Raw genomic sequence first — 20,233 nt, forward strand, 5'->3', positions numbered from 1 at the left:
AATACATACATGACTACTGGAAAAATTATAGCTTTGACTAGACGGACCTTTGTTGCCAAAGTAATGTCTCTGCTTTTTAATATGCTGTCTAGGTTGGTCATAGCTTTTCTTCCAAGGAGCAAGTGCCTTTTGATTTCATGGCTATAGTCACCATCTGCAGTGATTTTTGGAGCCCAAGAAAAGAAAGTCTGCCACTGTTTCCATTGTTTTCCCATCTATTCGCCATGAAGTGATGGGACCGGATGCCACGATCTCAGTTTTTTGAATGTTGAGTTTTAAGCCAGCTTTTTCACTCTCTTCTTTCACTTTCATCAAGAGGCTCTTTAGTTCCTCTTTGCTTTCTGCCATAAGGGTGGTGTCATCTGCATATCTGAGATTATTGATATTTCTCTCAGCAATCTTGATTCCAGCTTGTGCTTCCTCCAGCCCAGCATTTCACATGATGTACTCTGCATATAAGTTAAACAAGCAGCGTGACAATATACAGCTTTGACCTACTCCGTTCCCAATTTAGAACCAGTCTGTTGCTCCACATCCGGTTCTGACTGTTGCTTCTTGACCTGCATACAGATTTCCCAGGAGGCAGGTAAGGTGGTCTGGTATTCCCATCTCTTGAAGAATTTTCCACAGTTTGTCGTGATTCACACAGTAAAAAGCTTTGGCGTAGTCAACAAAGCAGAACTAGATGCTTTTCTGAAATTCTCTTGATTTTTCTATGAGCCAACTAGATTCAGTCCAATCCCAGGCAAAATTCTAGCAGGCTTTTCTGTAAAAATCAACAAGCTGATTCTGTAATTTACATGGAAAGGCAAAGAAACCAAAATAACTGAAATGATTTTGAAAAATAAGAACAAAGTTTCAGGATTCACACTACTTATTTTAAGATTTTTTATAAAGCTACAGTTATTAGTGTGGAACTGGTCATGGGATAGATACATAGATCAGTGGAGTAAGGTATATAATCCAAAAATAGAATCACACAAGTTTGGCCAGTTTATTTTTTACAAAGATGCAAAGGCAATTTTATTGAGAAAGGATAACAGGTTCTTGTGTTGTTGTTTTTTCCAACAAATAGAATAATTTGGATAGCTACATTGAAAAAAAAGGGCTTCCCTCATAGCTCAGTTGGTAAAGAATCTGCCTGCAGTGCAGGAGACCTGGGTTCTATTCCTGGGTTGGGAAGATCCCCTGGAGAAGGAAATGGCAACCCATGCCAGTATTCTTGCCTGGAGAATCCCATGGATAGAGGAGCCTGGCAGGCTATAGTCCATGGGGTCTCAAAAGTTAGACACGACTTAGTGACTAAACCACCAGCACATTGAAAAAAAAAGATTATCAATCTTTATGTCACATGTTATACAAAAATTAAGTCAAAATTGATCATAGACCTAAATGATAAAAGTAAAATAATAAAACTTTTAGAAGAAAATACAGGGGAAAAATCTTTTTGGCTTGGAATAAACAAAGCATTCTTAGATATGGTATAGAAAAGTGTGAAATCAAGTGGACCTTAGGAAGCATTACTATGAACAAAGCTAGTGGATGTGATGGAATTCCAGCTGAGCTACTTCAAATCCTAAAAGATGATGCTGTTAAAGTGCTGCACTCATTATGTCAGCAAATTTGGAAAATTCAGCAGTGGCCACCAGGCTGAAAAAGTCAGTTTTCATTCCAATCACAAAGAAGGGCAATGCCAAATAATGTTCAAACTACTGGACAATTGAGCTCACTTCACATACTAGCAAGGTCATACTCAAAATCCTCCAAGCTAGGTTTCAGCAGTATGTGAACCAAGAACTTTCAGATGTACAAGCTGGGTTTAGAAAAAGCAGAGGAACCAGAGATCAAATTGCCAACATCCATTGGCTCATAGAGAAAGGAAGGGAATTCCAGAAAAACATCTACTTCTGCTTCATTGACTACACTAAAGCCTTTGACTGTGTGGATCACTATGGAAAATTCTTAAAGAGATGGGAATACCAGATCACCTTACCTGTCTCCTGAGAATCCTGTATGTGGGTCAAGAAGCAATAGTTAGAACCAGACATGGAATAACAGACTGGTTCAAAATTGGGAAAGGAGTATGACAAGGGTGTATATTGTCACCCTGTTTATTTAATTTCTATGCAGAGTACATCATGCAAAATGCCAGGTTAGATGAATCACAAGCTGGACTCAAGACTGCTGGGAAAAATATCAACAACCTCAGATACACAGATGATACCAGTCTAATGGCAGAAAGTGGAAAGGAACTAAAGAGCCTCCTGTTGAGGGTGAAAGAAGAGAGTGAAAAAGCTGGCTTGAAACTAAACATTGAACAAACTAAGATCATGACTGGAAAAAGTGGAAGCAGTGACAGATTTTATTTTCTTGGGCTCCAAAATCACTCCGGAGAGTGACCACAGCCATGAAATTAAAAGATGCTTGCTCTTTGGAAGGAAAACTATGACAAACCTAGACAGCATATTAAAAAGCAGACACATTACTTTGCCAACAATGGTTCATGTAGTCAAAGCTGTGGTTTTTCCAGTAGTCATGTATGGGTGTGAGAGTTGGGCCATAAAGAAGGCTGAGTGTCAAAGAATTGATGCTCTTGAGCTGTGGTGCTGGAGAAGACTCCTGAGAGTCTCTTGGACCGCAAGTAGATCAAACCAGTCAGTCCTAAAGGAAATCAATCCTGAATATTCGTTGGAAGAACTGATGCTGAAGCTGAAAGCTTCAATACTTTGGCCACCTGAAGATTGGAAAAGACCCTGATGCTGGAAAAGATTGAAAGCAAAAGGAGAAGCAGGCATCAGAGGGTGAGATGGTTAGATGGCATCACTGACTCAACGGATGTGAATTTGGGCAAACTCTGGGAGATAGTGAGGGACAGGGAAGCCTGGCGTGCTGCCATCCACGGGGTTGCAAAGAGTCAGACACAACTTAGCCACTGAAAAACAACAAATAAAAGAAAAAAAAGATAAATTATGTTATATCAAAAATGTTAAACTTTGCTTCTGTAAAAGACACTGTTGGGAACTTCCCTGGTGTTCTAGTGGTTAAGAATTCACCTTGCAATCCAGGGGACATGGATTTGATCCTTGGTCAGGGAGCTAAGATCACACATGTTGCTGAGCAACTAAGCCTGTGGGCCACAACTACTGGGTCTATGCACCAAAACTAGATAATCCATGCTCCACAGCGAAGGATGATACATGACACAGCGAAGATCCCGCATGCTGCAATTAAGAGCTGATGCAGCAAATAAACGAAGCTTTTAAAAGACACTGTTAGGAGAAAAGATAAACTACAGGCTGAGAGAAAGTATTTGCAAATCACATATCCAGAGGAGCGGATAAGAAGAAGATGTAGAACACATATAATGGAATATTACTTGGACATTAAAAAGAATGAAATACCACCATTTGCAGCAACATCAATGGACCTAGAGACAGTCATACTATGAGTGAAGTAAGTCAGACAGAGAAAAAGAAATATTGTATGACATCCCTTATATGCACATTCTAACAAGAAATTATTCAAATGAACTTACTTACAAAACAGAAACAGACTCACAGACTTAGACAATAAGCTTATGGTTACCAGGGGAGGAAGGATGGGGGGAAGGGACAGTTAGGGAATTCTGGATCAACATGTACACACTGCTATATTTTAAATGGATAACAACCAATGACACATTGTACATCACAGGGAACTCTGCTCAATGATACATGTGACAGCGAAGAACTGACTCACTGGAAAAGACCCTGATGCTGGGGAAGACTGAGGACAGGAGGAGGAGAAAACAGAGGATGAGATGGCTAGATGGCATCACCGACTCGATGGACATGAGTTTGAGCAGGCTCTGGGAGTTGGTGATGGACAGGGAAGTCTGGCGTGCTGCAGTCCATGGTGTCACAAAGTCGGGCACGACTGAGCAACTGAACTGAATGGAGATACATGTATACGTGTGGCTAAGGCCCTTTGCTGCCCACTTGAAACTATCACAACAATTAACTGGCTATACTCCAAGATAAAATAAAAAATTTAGGAACTTCCCTGGTGGTCCAGTGGTTAAGAATCCCCCTTGCAATGCAAAGGACTTAAGTTTGATCCCTTGTCAGGAACTAAGATCCCACATGTTACAGAGCAACTAAGCCTGCATCCCACCACAAAAGAAGCCCACAAGCCACAACTAGAGAATCCGTTCACCACGACAAAAGATCCCGCATGCTGCAGCTAAGATCTGAGGCAGCCAAATAAAAAGTTAAAAAAATTAAAATAACAGAATAAAATAGAACAAATAAGAGTAAAAAACAAACAAAACAAAAAACCAAAATGAGATGTGCTGGTAAGTATAAACTACACAGATTTCAAGATTTAGCCAGAAAATATAAGCTATTTTGTTAATAATCTTACATTGATTATACTCTGAAATACTCCTTCTGATATATTATGTTAAATAAAGCATGCTATTAAAATTAGTTTCACCTGTTTCTTTTTAACATGGCTACCAGAAAATTTTAAATAATAATAGGACTCATTATATTTCTATTAGACAGCACAGTTTTGGACATTGTTGGGAAAATATATACCTGGGTATCAATGTCAAAAGTTTAAGGGAAACCAGTTAAACAACAGAAATGCATGTATAATTTCAAAACTATCAAAGAAAAAAAGGATAATAAAGAGAACTGCAACTTTAATAGATGCCATGTGCTGTGCTTAGTCCTGCAGTCATGTCTAACTCTTTGCAACCCCATGGACTGCAGCCTGTCAGGCTCTTCTTCTGTCCATGGATGCTAACACATGAGCATTTAAACAGGTAGTGTAATGAGAACACAAAATAAAATGGTAGAAGTAAGTCTAAATATATCAACAGTCATTATGAATGTAAATTGATTTCATTTGTCTCCTTAAAGACAGAGAACGTCATATTGGATCAAAACAAAACACAATAGCCTGTTGGTTAGAAGGAACACTCTAAAGCAAAAGGAAAAGGAAAGACTGAAAATAAAATAATGGGAAAAGATATACCAGGCAAATAATAACCAAAAGAAAGCTGACGTAGAATACTAATATCAGGCAAAATACACCTAAGGCCAAGAAATACTAAAAAGAGATAAAGAGGGACATGAGAAGATGATTAAAGTCACAAATCACCAAAAAGACTCGCCAGTAATAAGCTTTTCATATGTAACTACTAACCTTGAAATAAGTAAAGCAAAAACTGAAAGAATTAGTTTGAATTGAGGAATCACAAAAGGAATGGCTTCATAGTTGTCATGAATATATGAACATTTATTTAAAAAGTTGTCCCTGTGTTGGGTCATAAATGAAAGCCTGAGCAAATTTTGAAATGGATGTAAAGCAGACCACATTCTCTACCCACAATGCAGCAAAATTAGAAGTCAACAAAAATAGCAAAGGCAGACTAACTACAACTGTAACTTTGAAAGCTAAAAAGCACACTTGTTGTAGGAACATTTCTTTCCTAGTCCTTATATTTCCTTCTTTGCGGAGGGAGCTAAATTAGTGTAGCACTCCCATTCTCTCTCTGCCCCATAGAGGAAGCGTAACACAGCTGGTCAATGTGGAGAAAATAAAATGGGCTGACTTGCTTTACCAGTGCTTTCTCTTGGCAAAACTCTGTTAGCCTTTGCCCTACTTCATTTTGTACTCCAAGGCAAATTTGCCTATTACTCCAGGTATCTCTTGACTTCCTACTTTTGTATTCCAGTCCCCTATGATGAAAAGGACATCTTTTTTGGGTGTTAGTTCTAGAAGGTCTTGTAGGTCTTCATAGAATGGTTCAACTTCAGCTTCTTCAGCATTAGTGGTTGGGGCAGACTTGGATTACTGTGATAATGAATGCTTTGCCTTGGAAATGAACAAAGATCATTCTGTCATTTTTGAGATTGCATCCAAGTACTGCATTTTGGACTCTTTTGTTGACTATGAGGGCTAGTCCATTTCTTCTAAGGGATTCTTGCCCACAGTAATAGATATAATGGTCATCTGAATTAAATTCACCCATTCCTGTCCATTTTAGTTCACTGATTACTAGAATGTCGATGTTCACTCTTGCCATCTCTTGTTTGACCACTTCTAATTTACCTCAATTCGTGGTCCTAACACTCAAGGTTCCTATGCAATATTGTTCTTTACAGCATCAGACTTTACTTCCATCACCAATCACACCTACAACTGGGAGTTGTTTTCGCTTTGGCTCCATCTCTTCATTCTTTCTGGAGTTATTTCTCCACTGATCTCCAGTAGCATATTGAGCACCTACCAACCTAGGGAGTTTATCTTTCAGTGTCCTATCTTTTTGCCTTTTCTTACTGTTCATGGGGTTGTCAAGGCAAGAATACTGAAGTGGTTTGCCATTCCCTTCTCCAGTGGACCACGTTTTGTCAGAACTCTCCACCATGACCTATCTGTCTTGGGTGGTCCTACACAGCGTGGCTCATAGTTTCATTGAGTTAGACATGGCTGTGGTCCATGTGATCAGTTTGATTAGCTTTCTATGATTGTGATTTTCATTCTGTCTGGCCTCTGAGGGATAAGGATGAGAGGCTTATGGAAGTTTCCTGATGGGAGAGACTGACTGTGGGGGAAACTGGGTCTTGTTCTGATGGGTGGGGCCATGCTCAGTAAATCTTTAATCCAATTTTCTGTTGGTGGGCAAGGCTGTGTTCCCTCCCTGTTGTTTGACCTGAGACCAAACTATGGTGGAGCTAATGAAGGTAACGATGACCTCCTTCCAAAGGTCCCATGCATGCACTGCCACACTCAGTGCCCCTGACCCTGCAGCAGGCCACCGCCAACCCACGCCTCCACCGGAGACTCCTGGACACTCATGGGCAAGTCTGGGTCAGTCTCTTGTGGGGTCACTGCTCCTTTCTCCTGGGTCCTGGTGCACACAAGGTTTTGTTTGTGCCCTCCAAGAGTCTGTTTCCCCAATCCTATGCAAATTCTGTAATCAAATCCCATTGGCCTCTGAAGTCAAATTCTCTGGGGGTTCTCAGTCCCTTTGCCAGATTCCCAGGTTGGGAAATCAGTCAAGCTATTTCAAATCCTAAAATATGATGCTGTTAGAGTGCTGCACTCAATATGTCAACAAATTTGGAAAACTCAACAGTGGCCACAGGACTGGAAAATGTCAGTTTTCACTCCAATCCCAAAGAAAGGCAAAGCCAAAGAATGCTCAAATTACCACACAATTGCACTCATTTCACATGCTAGCAAAGTAATGCTCAAAATTCTCCAAGCCAGGCTTCAACAGTACACTAACTGTGAAGTTCCAGATATTCAAGCTGGATTTAGAAAAGGCAGAGGAACCAGAGATCAAATTACAAACATCCCTTGGATCATAGAAAAGCAAGAGAATTCCAGAAAAAACATCTACTTCTGCTTTGTTGACTATGCCAAAGCCTTTGACTGTGTGGATACAACAAACTGTGGAAAATTTTTCAAGAGATGGGAATACCAGACCACCTTACCTGCCTCCTGAGAAATCTGTATGCAGGTCAAGAAGCAACAGTTAGAACCGGACATGGAACAACAGACTGGTTCCAAATTGGGAAAGGAGTATGACAAGGCTGTATAATGTCACTCTGCTTATTTAACTTCTATGCAGAGTACATCATGCAAAATGCCGGGCTGGATGAAGCACAAGCTGGAATCAAGATTGACGGGAGAAATACCAATAATCTCAGATATGCAGATGACACTACCCTATGGCAGAAAGTGAAGAGGAACTAAAGAGCCTCTTGATGAAAATGAAAGAAGAGAGTGGAAAAGCTGGTTTAAAACAAAACATTCAAAAAACTAAGATCATGGCATCTGGTCCCATCACTTCATGGCAAATACATGGGGAAACAGTGAAAACAGTGAGAGACTTTCTTGGGCTCCAAAATCACTGCAGATATTGACTGCAGTCATGAAATCAAAAGGTGCTTGCTCCTTGGAAGAAAAGTCATGACCAACCTAGAGAGCATATTAAAAAGTAGAGACATTACTTTGCCCACAAAGGTCTGTCTAGTCAAAGCTATGGTTTTTCCAGTAGTCAGGTACAGATGTGAGAGTTGGACTATAAAGTAAGCTGAGCACCAAAGAATTGATGCTTTCGAACTGTGGTGTTGGAGAAGACTCTTGAGAGTCCCTTGGACAACAAGGAGATCAAACCAGTCAATCCTAAAGGAAATCAGTCCTGAATATTCATTGGAAGGACTGATGCTGAAGCTGAAACTCCAATCCTTTGGTCACCTGAGGCCAAGAACTGACTGGAAAAGACCCTGATGTTGGGAGAGATTGAAGGCAGGAGAAGTGGGCAACAGAAGATGAGATTGTTGGATGGCATCACTGACTCGATGGACTTGATTTTGAGCAAGTTCCAGGAGCTGGTGATGGACAGGGAAGCCTGGTGTGCTGCAGTCCATGGGGATGCAGAGTCAGACATGACTGAGTGACTTAACTAGAACTAGACTAGAGGATGATTAAAGTCACAAATCACCAAAAAGACTCACCAGTAATAGCTTTTTATATGTAACTACTAACCTTGAAATAAGTAGAGCAAAGACTGGAAGATTTAGTTTGATTTGAGGAATCACAAAAGGATTAGGTTCATAGTTGTCATGAATACATGAACATTTATTTCAAAAAATTGTCCTTGCATTGGATCATAAATGAAAGCCTGAGCAAATTTTGAAGTGGATGTAAAGCAGACCACAATGCAGGTATCCACACTGCTACCCACAGTGCAGCAAAATTAGAAGTCAGCAACAATAGCAAAGGCAGGCTAACTATAGCTGTAACTTTGAAAACTAAATAGCACACTTGTAGGAACATTTCTTTCCAATCCCTATGTTTCCGTCTTGTGGAGGGTGCCAAATAGTGTAGCACTCCCAGTCTCTCTCTGCCCCATGGAGGAAGAGTAACTCAGCTGGTCAATGTGGAGAAAATAAAATGAACTTTCTTGATTTACCAACTTCCTTTCTCTTCTTGGGAGTGAGCTGCTTATAGGCAGTGTTCATTCTCTGTCCCCCATCCACCACCGACAGCATCACAGGGACTAGGGGTTTAGGTTGCCATATCCCCATTTTCAGTATTTGTTGTTATACAGTCACTAAGTCATGTCTGACTGTCTGCAGCCCCATGCACTGCAGCACACTGGGCTTCCCTGTCCTTCACTGTCTCCCGGAGTTTGCTCAAACTCGTCCATTGAGTTAGTGATGCTATGTAACCATCTCATTCTCTGCCGCCCTCTTCTCCTCCTGCCCTCAATCTTTCCCAGCATCAGGGTCTTTTCCAATGAGTTTTTTGCATCAGGTGGCCAAAGTATTGGAGCTTCAGCTGCAGCATCAGTCCTTCCAATGAACATTCAGGGTTGATTTCCTTTTGGATTGACTGGTTTGATCTACTTCCTGTTCAAGGGACTCTAGGAGTCTTCTCCAGCACCACAGTTCGAAAGTGTCAATTCTTTGGTGCTCAGACTTCTTTATGGTCCAACTCTCACATCCATACATGACTACTGGAAAAATCATAGCTTTGACTACATGGACCTTTATCAGCAAAGTAATGTCTCTGCTTTTAATATGGTGTTGAGGTTTGTCATAGCTTTCCTTCCAAAGAGCAAGCATCTTCTAATTTCATGGCTGCATCACTGGTATTAGGAAACACATTTGACTGTCATATCTACCCTCCTCCTCATCTTCCAACCTTCTCTTAATCAGTTAAAAGCAAACACAAAACCCGCCCCTCACTCTTCACCTTGGCTCTGAGTTCAGAATCTAGGCATTTGAGAGAGGAAAGGGAAGTTGTTTACCGAGCACCCCCGCCCAAAGACATCAACAGAAATTGCAATGGGAATTATGAAATATTTGGTACTGAGGATAAAGAAAAAAAATACAAAACAAGACTTGTAGAATGGAGCCACAATGACACTTGTAGAGAAATATATACTCTTAAGTACATTCACTCTAAAACAAGAATGATTTAAACATAAAGGAGTAAAGCTTTCAACTAAAGAAGCTTAGAAAAAAAAAACAACAGTTGAAGGCAGTAAACAGCACAAGTGAAAAGGAAGCAATCACAAAAATGATCAACAAAGCTAAAAGTTGTTTCTTTGAAAAGGCAGTAATACAAACATCGAGCAAAATTAATCAAGGAAAGAAGAAAAAAGGCACAAATATCTAATACCAAGAATGAAAGGAGGATGAAACTACATATATAGAAGATTAAAGAATCATACCATGAGCAACTTTATGCCACTGTGTATGAAAACATGAAATAGAGAATTTATAGAAAAATAGAGATGATTAAAGTTTACTCAAGAAGATGAAAAAATAAATACATTAGTGACCATTAAAGGAAAAAAATAACATTTTTAAAATCACCCCTATAAATTGGGGGCTGCGGTTGACATAGGAACTGTACTCAGTACTCTGAAATGGCCTATGTGGAAAAAGAATCTAAAAATGAGTGGATATACGTGTATGTATAACTGATTCGTGTTGCTGTTGTCCTGAAACTAAGAAAACATTTTAAATTAACTATACACCAATAAAAACATTTTACAAAGTCACCCCTTCCCACCTCCCCAAGGAAACCACATAGACAGTGGAGAAGAATGAGACAGGGCTCTTCTTTAGAAGCAGAAAGCAGCAGGCAGGAACAGCGAGAGACCTGGACGACCTCACTGAGGTGTGCTCTGTCCCTGCCCTTGTCACGATCTGGTTTCACACTTGAGCTCACAGGGCTTCCCAGGTGGCCCTAGCAGCAAAGAACCCGCCTGCCAACACAGGGGATATGAGAGACGAGGGTTCCATCCCCCAGTGGGGAAGATCCCCTGGAAGAGGGCATGGCTACCCACTCCAGTATTCTTGCCTGAAGAATCCCATGGACAGAGGAGCCTGGCAGGCTATAGTCCATGGGGTTGCAAAGAGTTGGACATGACTGAAGTGACTTAGCATGCATGCATGCACTGAGTTCATAAGTTTCCCATTTTTCCTGAGCAAATTCAGCCGGATTTCTGTCATAGGTGTAGCTTGAATACAAGCAGAGATACCACATGTCCCATTATATTTTGAGAAATAAAAGCTGCAAGAATACCATAGAAGTGGGGAGTTCCCTGGTGGTCTAGTGGTTAGGATTTGGTGCTTTCACTGCTGTGGCCTGGCTTCAGTGCCTGGTCAGGAAACTGAGATCCTGCAAGCCACGTGGCATGGTCAAAAAAAAGAAAGAAGTGGTGTGATGTCTTACCCAGTCTTAGGACTCCCCAGTACATACATGCTCTTCAAAATCCCACATTTGTGGCCTGACTCTCCTTCTCTGTTTTTCATTTTAAAGAACTGATTTCATAGCAAAAATTAACAAAGCTAAAAGCTGGTTTTTTGAAAAAATAAACAAAATTGACAAACCATTAGCAAGACTCATTAAGAAACAAAGGGAGAAGAACCAAATTAACAAAATTAGAAATGAAAATGGAGAGATCACAACAGACAACACTGAAATACAAAGGATCATAAGAGACTACTACCAGCAGCTCTATGCCAATAAAATGGACAACTTGGAAGAAATGGACAAGTTCTTAGAGAAGTATAACTTTCCAAAACTGAACCAGGAAGAAATAGAAGATCTTAACAAAACCATCACAAGCAAGGAAATCGAAACTGTAATCAGAAATCTTCCAGCAAACAAAAGCCCAGGACCAGATGGCTTCACAGCTGAATTCTACCAAAAATTTAGAGAAGAGCTAACACCTATCTTACTCAAACTCTTCCAGAAAATTGCAGAAGAAGGTAAACTTCCAAACTCATTCTATGAGGCCACCATCACCCTAATTCCAAAACTAGACAAAGATGCCACAAAAAAAGAAAACTACAGGCCAATATCACTGATGAACATAGATGCAAAAATCCTTAACAAAATTCTAGCAAACAGAATCCAACAACATATTAAAAAAATCATACATCATGACCAAGTGGGCTTTATCCCAGGAATGCAAGGATTCTTTAATATCCGCAAGTCAATCAATGTAATACACCACATTAACAAATTGAAAGATAAAAACCATATGATTATCTCAATAGATGCAGAAAAAGCCTTTGACAAAATTCAACATCCATTTATGATTAAAACTCTCCAGAAAGCAGGAATAGAAGGAACATACCTCAACATAATAAAAGCTATATATGACAAACCCACAGCAAGCATCACCCTCAATGGTGAAAAATTGAAAGCATTTCCCCTGAAATCAGGAACAAGACAAGGGTGCCCACTCTCACCACTACTATTCAACATAGTTTTGGAAGTGTTGGCCACAGCAATCAGGGCAGAAAAAGAAGTAAAAGGAATCCAGATAGGAAAAGAAGAAGTGAAACTCTCTCTGTTTGCAGATGACATGATCCTCTACATAGAAAACCCTAAAGACTCTACCAGAAAATTACTAGAGCTAATCAATGAATACAGTAAAGTTGCAGGATATAAAATTAACACACAGAAATCTCTTGCATTCCTATACACTAACAATGAGAAAACAGAAAGAGAAATTAAGGAAACAATACCATTCACCATTGCAACAAAAAGAATAAAATACTTAGGAGTATATCTACCTAAAGAAACAAAAGACCTATACATAGAAAACTATAAAACACTGATGAAAGAAATCAAAGAGGACACAAACAGATGGAGAAATATACCGTGTTCATGGATTGGAAGAATCAATATTGTCAAAATGGCTATACTACCCAAAGCAATCTATAGATTCAATGCAATCCCTATCAAACTACCAACGGTATTTTTCACAGAACTAGAACAAATAATTTCACAATTTGTATGGAAATACAAAAAACCTCGAATAGCCAAAGTAATCCTGAGAAAGAAGAATGGAACTGGAGGAATCAATCTGCCTGACTTCAGACTATACTACAAAGCCACAGTCATCAAGACAGTATGGTACTGGCACAAAGACAGAAGTATAGATCAATGGAACAGAATAGAAAGCCCAGAGATAAATCCACGAACCTATGGTCACCTTATCTTCGACAAAGGAGGCAAGGATAGACAATGGAACAAATACAACCTCTTTAACAAGTGGTGCTGGGAAAACTGGTCAGCCACTTGTAAAAGAATGAAACTAGAACACTTTCTAACACCATACACAAAAATAAACTCAAAATGGATTAAAGATCTAAATGTAAGACCAGAAACTATAAAACTCCTAGAGGAGAACACAGGCAAAACACTCTCCGACATAAATCACAGCAAGATCCTCTATGACCCACATCCCAGAATTTTAGAAATAAAAGCAAAAATAAACTAATGGGACCTAATGAAACTTAAAAGCTTTTGCACAACAAAGGAAACTATAAGCAAGGTGAAAAGACAGCCCTCAGATTGGGAGAAAATAATAGCAAATGAAGCAACAGACAAAGGATTAATCTCAAAAATATACAAGCAACTCCTCCAGCTCAACTCCAGAAAAATAAATGACCCAATCCAAAAATGGGCCAAAGAACTCAACAGACATTTCTCCAAGGAAGACATACAGATGGCTAACAAACACATGAAAAGATGCTCAACATCACTCATTATCAGAGAAATGCAAATCAAAACCACAATGAGGTACCATTATACGCCAGTCAGGATGGCTGCTATCCAAAAGTCTACAAGCAATAAATGCTGGAGAGGGTGTGGAGAAAAGGGAACCCTCTTACACTGTTGGTGGGAATGCAAATTAGTACAGCCACTATGGAAAACAGTGTGTAGATTTCTTAAAAAGCTGGAAATAGAACTGCCATATGACCCAGCAATCCCACTTCTGGGCATACACACCAAGGAAACCAGATCTGAAAGAGACACGTGCACCCCAATGTTCATCGCAGCACTGTTTATAATAGCCAGGACATGGAAGCAACCTAGATGCCCATCAGCAGACGAATGGATGAGGAAGCTGTGGTACATATACACCATGGAATATTACTCAGCCATTAAAAAGAATTCATTTGAATAAGTTCTAATGAGATGGATGAAACTGGAGCCCATTATACAGAGCGAAGTAAGCCAGAAAGATAAAGACCATTACACTATACTAACACATATATATGGAATTTAGAAAGATGGTAACGATAACCCTATATGCAAAACAGAAAAAGAGACTCAGATGTATAGAACAGACTTGTGGACTCTGGGAGAAGGCGAGGGTGGGATGTTTCAAAAGAACAGCATTGAAACATGTATATTATCTAGGGTGAAACAGATCACCAGCCCAGGTTGGGTGCATGAGACAAGTGCTCGGGCCTGGTGCACTGGGAAGACCCAGAGGGATCGGGTGGAGACGGAGGTGGGAGGGGGGACCAGGATGGGGAATACATGTAAATCCATGGCTAATTCATTTCAATGTATGACAAAAACTACTGTAATGATGTAAAGTAATTAGCCTCCAACTAATAAAAATAAATGGGAAAAAAAAAAGAGAACTGATTTATTTATTTAGTTTTGGCTGTGCCAGGGCTTTCTCTAGTTGCAGCTACCGTGTTCAGACTTCTCATTTCAGAGGCTTCTCTTGTGGCGGAGCACAGACTCGAGGCACAGGGTCTTCCGTAGTTGTTGCCTACGGGCTCAGCTGCCCCAAGGCACGTGGAATCCCCCCAGACCAGGGATGGAGCCCGGGTCCCCTGCATTGGCAGGTGGGGTCTCAACCACTGTACCACCAGAGAAGCCTTCTCTCTCTTCCTCTGCTTTTCAAACAGCTCCATAGGGTCCCTCACTACGAGCTGGTCCTGTTCTTTCTTTTTTGTTGCCACACCATCCCAATCCTGAACTGAAGGTCAGACTGTGGTCCCAGCAGTTCCGTCCCTGGATGAACCCAATTTTCTAACGCCCTCCCGTCATGTAGTTTGACCATGATGATAGCTGGGGTTAAGTTACAATCTGGAAACCAGTAACCAGTTGAATGTATGCAATAAGTATATTTTCAGTCAATAACGATGTAATTGGGCTTAATGAATGAAGTGAAGCTCTAACCTTCAGACTAATCCTTTATCACTGCTCCTGCCTGTGGTTCTAAGATGTGCAGAGGATCTCAGGTCTCCATGCCAACCACCCAGTCCCATTGCCCCCAACCCCCCACCATGTCCTGGGAAATGCTGACCAATGGTCCAGCCTCTGCCTGACCCATAGTTGGCCCCTGCTCAATATATGGTAGATCACCTTCCCCCCACCCCCATGCCAACACAGCATTTAGCCCAGAAGTGCCTCCTCCAGGAGGAGATTTCCCCTATTAGAAGGCAGAAGGAAGTGGAGAAGCTCTAAACGTCAGACTCATCCCTTAGAGGATTACTGAACTCAGAGTTTGAGGGGACCTCAGGGACCCACTCACTTCTCAGATGAGAAGTGTAAAGGTCAAGACTTAAGGCTGCAGGAGTGGTAACCAGGCCACTGCCCATCTTCTGGATGAGGCTGGCAGGCATGGTCCGTCTTAGTAAGTTCCCAGCATCCAAAGAAGCCACAGGACAGAGAATGGACAAGACCTGAGGACCATTTGGAGTCCTTAGAATTGATGTCCCCAGCAGACCGTGGTCCCAGCAGTTGGATGAACCCAATTTTCTAATCGCCCTCCTGTCATGTAGTTTGAACATGATGATAGCAGGGGTTAAGTCACAATCAGGAAACCAGTAACCAGTTGAATGTGTGCAATAAATATATTTTCAGTCAATAACTATTTAATTGGGGCTTAATGAATGAAATGGAGAAGCTCTAATCTTCAGACTAATCCTTTAGAAGATTACTGAACTCGAGTTTGAAGGGACCCACTCAGGGATCCACTCACTTCTCAGATGAGAAGTATAAAGGTCAAGATGGGCCTGCCTGATAGCGCAGTTGATAAAGAATCTGCCTGCAATGCAGGAGACCCCAGCTCAATCCCTGGGTCTGGCAGATCCCCTGGAGAAGGGATAGGCTACTACTCCAGTATTCTTGGGCTTCCCTGGTGGCTCAGCTGGTAAAGAGTCCACCTGCAATGCGGGAGACCTGGGTTCAATCCCTGGGTTGGGAAGATCCCCTGGAGAAGGGAAAGGCTACCTACTCCAGTATTTTGGCCTGGGCCTGGAGAATTCCATGGACTACAGTCCACGGAGTGGCAAAGAGTGGACACGGCTGAGCGACTTTCACTTAGGGAATGAATGTTCACAGGGCGTTCGGGATGCTTGGGTGAATGGCCCACTCACAGAGAAGAGTTTCTTCCCTGTTAGCACTGATATTTTAAGGCATTCATATTGATCAGTGTATGGTTCTTCTGTGTATTCTTTCTACCTCTTTTTAATTTCTTCTGCTTCTGTTAGGTCCTTGCTATTTCTGTCCTTTATTGTGCCCATCTTTACATGAAATGTTCCCTTGGTATCTCCAATTTTCTTGAAGAGATGTCTAGCCTTTCCCATTCTATTGTTTTCCTCTATTTCTTTGCATTGTTCACTTAAAAAGGCTTTCTTATAGCTCCTTGCTATTCTCTGAAACTCTGCATTCAGCTGGGTATATCTTTCCCTCTCTCCCTTACCTTTCACTTCTCTTCTTTCCTCAGCTGTTTGTAAGGCCTCTTCAGACAACCACAAATGCCTTCTTGCATTTCTTTTTCTTTGGGATGGTCTTGGTCACCGCCTCCTATACAATGCTACGAACCTTCGTCCATAGTTCTTCAGTGTGATGGTCATAGTTCTTCACTGACTGACCCGTGTGATAGATCCCAGGAGGTTAAATTTGCTGAAAGTGTACATGAAAATTAGTGTGTGATCTTGTGTGACCCCCCACCTCTCTGCACACCCCTCTTTCTTCCTCCCTTCTTCCAGGAACATCAAGGGTCTGAGAGAACCGCTCTTGTGTGAATAAGGCTCTCATGGACTCCTCACATTTGACTCAGACTGAAAACTAGGCCTTGGGACTGGGAGAGCCATGAGGCACGTTTCTCTCTTATTCGAGGCTGTACCCCACTCCCTGGTGCAGGGCTGCCTGCAACTAGAAGCCTAATAAGTTTGGTCGAACGCATGAGCGCAGAACGAGCGCAGAACGTTAGACTCACTTCAACGTCAGGGTCACAGGCGATTAGTCTCTCGGCTTCTTGGACTGGGAGACCTGGAGAGGGGAGTGGCAGCCACATCGTTCAGGTGCAAAACTGAGATGCTGGGGCTTCCAGGCTCATCCTGTGAGGACCCAGAAGACTGACCTGGGCTGACTTAGGCTTCATTCTGCCCCTCCCCCCCCCCTCCCGCCCCTCCCCCACCTTGGGAAATGCCAGCTGGAAGTTTTGACAGAGGCTACAGTCCATGGGGTCGCAGAGTCGGGCACGACTGAGCGACTAACACTTTATGTAATTGCTGTTCTCCAAGTCACCTGCCATTCCCTCTCAAAAGTTCCACGGAACTCACGTGTTGGGGGGGTCATCATTTTACTGGGGCGGGTGTGCAGCCCATGATGACTGAGAAAGAGCTTCAGCAGGTGGCTGGGCCCCAGCCCTCTTTGGACCACTGTTTCCCTGTCAGGAAGATGAGCTGTGGATTGGAAAAATCTGAGATGCCTTCCAGTTCCGGTTCCGGTATGCTAGGATTGCCTTTTATTAGGCACCCACTCCTTAGCAACAGGGTTTTGAGCAAGTCGCCAAAGCCCCTGCTAGTTCATCTATAAAATGGGTGCCTTACCGGAGGCAGCCTGTCAGCTAGAGTGGATTCTCACCCCTTGCTGGGGGTTCACTGGGTCCACCTGCGAGGTGGCCCCTGGCGCTTAGTTATGAGCTCAGACCTTGGTGTCTGGCAAGGCTGGCTTTGGTTCCAGCGTCACCAAGGACTGACTGTAAGACATCTTAAACTCTCTGACTCTCAGTCTCCTCACCTGTGAACAAACAACCTTAGCGGATCCTTACTTCCTAGCCCTGTTAGGACACCAGATCCACAAGCTTACAGCACATGCTAAGTGTCTAGTCAACGCTAACTGTCACTTCGCTAGTGGCTGAGAGCTGCAGGGGTCAAGGCAACCACACTAGCCTGGAGCAAGTCACCAGCTCAGAGACAGAGCTGGGATTCCCTTTGATTGCAGACCAGTTCTTCCTTTTCTTTTTTTTTTGGAATTTTTGACCCCAAACTACCCTTTTGGATCATTCTTTCTTCTTTTCTTTTTATAAAGTGAAGTATAGTTAATCAAACCAATCAGTTCTAAAGGAAATCAACCCTGAATATTCATTAGAAGGACTTGCTGGAATGGAATCCAATACTTTGGCCACCTGATGCTAAGAGCCAAATCACTGGAAAAGACCCTGATGCTGGGAAAGATTGAAGGCAAAAGAAGAAGGAGGCGGCAGAGAATGGTTAGATAGCATCACTGACTCAATGGACATGAATTTGAGTAAATTCTTGGACAGAGTGTAGGACAGAGGAGCCTGGTGTGCTGCAGTCCATGGTGTCAAAAAAAGGAGGACACAACTTAGTGACTGAACAACAACTAGTTAATTTACCATGTCGGGTTAGTTTCTGTTTCAGTTTTATATATATACATAACTTCCCAGGTAGCGCTAGTGTAAAGAACCCGCCTGCCAATGCAGGAAAGATAAGAGACATGGGTTTGATCCCTGGATCAGGAAGATCTCCTGGAGGTGGGCATAGCAACCCACTCCAATATTCTTGCCTGGAGAATCCCATGGGCAGAGGAGCTTGGTGAGCTACAGTTCACAGGGTGGCAGAGTGGGACACAACTGAAGTGACTTAGCATGCATGTATTTATTCTTTTTCCTATTCTTTTCCATTATGGCTTATTACAAGATATTGAATATGGTTCCCAGGCCAATTCGTGAGGCCCTGGGGAGGGCCACCAAGGCAACAGCGAGCCCAGGATGTTCTTGACCCCCGTCCTGTCCCTGCCCCACTTGCCCTTGGACCGTTTTCTAAGTCCAGGACCCCACGGGCCCCAAGCTTCTGTAAGGGTGTGATTGATCTCTGGAGGGGACCAGCCTGACAAGCCTCCATCCCACCTGATCTGTCTTCCCTCCCTGGTCTGTGCTGCTGGGTTCACAGAGGTCGGCCTCCCCGCCCTGGGAGGCAGCAGCAGGTCCTGCCCACTACTTTGCTGCTTCAGAGAAAACCCCGTTCCAGCTCGGTGGCAGGAGAGCCCTTCAGGGTAACAGCTTCCTGAGTCAAGTGGCCCAGCTTCCCCAGATCCCCTGGTTAAAGGAGAACGGCAGCCTTGAACTTGGTTGGTCCCTGTTGCGTGTGCACCTTGGAGAAGTCACGCTTTGAGTGTAGATGTGTGTACACCATGACATACGAGCCAGCCCCACCCCATATCACCCTGCCTTCTGAAATCTTGCTTAGGCTTCTGTAGTGGAGAATCTTGCCACGCACTTGAGTTATTATTGGTGGACTCCTCCAGAGCCCTAACAGTAATGAAATGTCCCACTGAGTGAGCGCCACTGTGAATGGTGCCAAGAGCTACTGGTGTCTCTCCTTCAATCCACCCAGGCAAGCCTGGGAAAGTGGCTCTTGCTGCTACCCTATCCCCGTTTGACAGCTGGGCAGACGGACCGAGGTTGTGAAAGTAGCTTGCCCAAGGACACAGACCGCCAGGAAGTGGGAAAGCAGAATTTAAACCCTAATCCACTGGACTCCAGGTTTTGACGTCCTTACTGGGCAGCCTCCACCCTGCCTGCTGGGGCCCGAGTTCCCTGAGGGCTGAGGCTGCTTCTGGTGCTGCCTCCAGGGCCCAGGGCAAGGCCCAGGAACTGGCTGACATCTAGTTGGCATCGAATTAATAGTGTCTACCGGGAGAACCAGTTCAATGAAAGAAAGAGCGTATTTCACAGGATAGATGGGTGTCTGGTCAGAAGCCCTTCAACCCCCAGACTGGCGGGACCCCAGGGGCTGGGGAGTTTTGACATCACTCCCTACCTGCGAGGCTGGATAGGACCCAGGGGTGTAAACTAGAACGTAGAGGTGGTAATAGGGAGCCACAGATGGTGTGGGAGCAGGGGAGTGGCGCACACAGTGTAGACCGACACTGCTTACCCAAGTGGGTACCGGAGAACAGCCCAGTTCTTAGAAAACTGGGCAGACTCGGCAAGCCACGAGGGAAGACGAGGACGGAACTCAAGAGGCTACCCCACTTCCCGTCACTGTGAACACGCTGGATCCATCCGGTCAGCCCTCTCCGCAAGGCCTGGCCCCAGCCACCCACTGGCCTTCTTAGGGAGACGGGGATGGTCAGCGGGAAG

The 20,233-nt window shown here is 43.0% G+C and overlaps 1 long non-coding RNA gene across 4 annotated transcripts in view; it reads right to left on the reverse strand.

Annotated features, from left to right (window-relative positions):
• The window catches only part of LOC139030833 (uncharacterized), a 65,676-nt gene that overhangs the window by 19,460 nt on the left and 25,983 nt on the right, over nt 1–20,233 (reverse strand). For 2 of the 4 annotated variants that reach the window (XR_011483248.1, XR_011483246.1), the window contains one exon: nt 16,541–16,743. This is a non-coding gene — a long non-coding RNA (uncharacterized lncRNA). Of the gene's footprint in view, nt 1–16,540; nt 16,744–17,059; nt 17,181–20,233 lie in introns of all 4 variants that reach the window. The other 2 variants (XR_011483244.1, XR_011483247.1) reach the window with 2 other exon arrangements.

Source organism: Odocoileus virginianus, chromosome 2 (genome assembly GCF_023699985.2).
Source record: "Odocoileus virginianus isolate 20LAN1187 ecotype Illinois chromosome 2, Ovbor_1.2, whole genome shotgun sequence".
Lineage (NCBI taxonomy): Eukaryota > Metazoa > Chordata > Mammalia > Artiodactyla > Cervidae > Odocoileus > Odocoileus virginianus.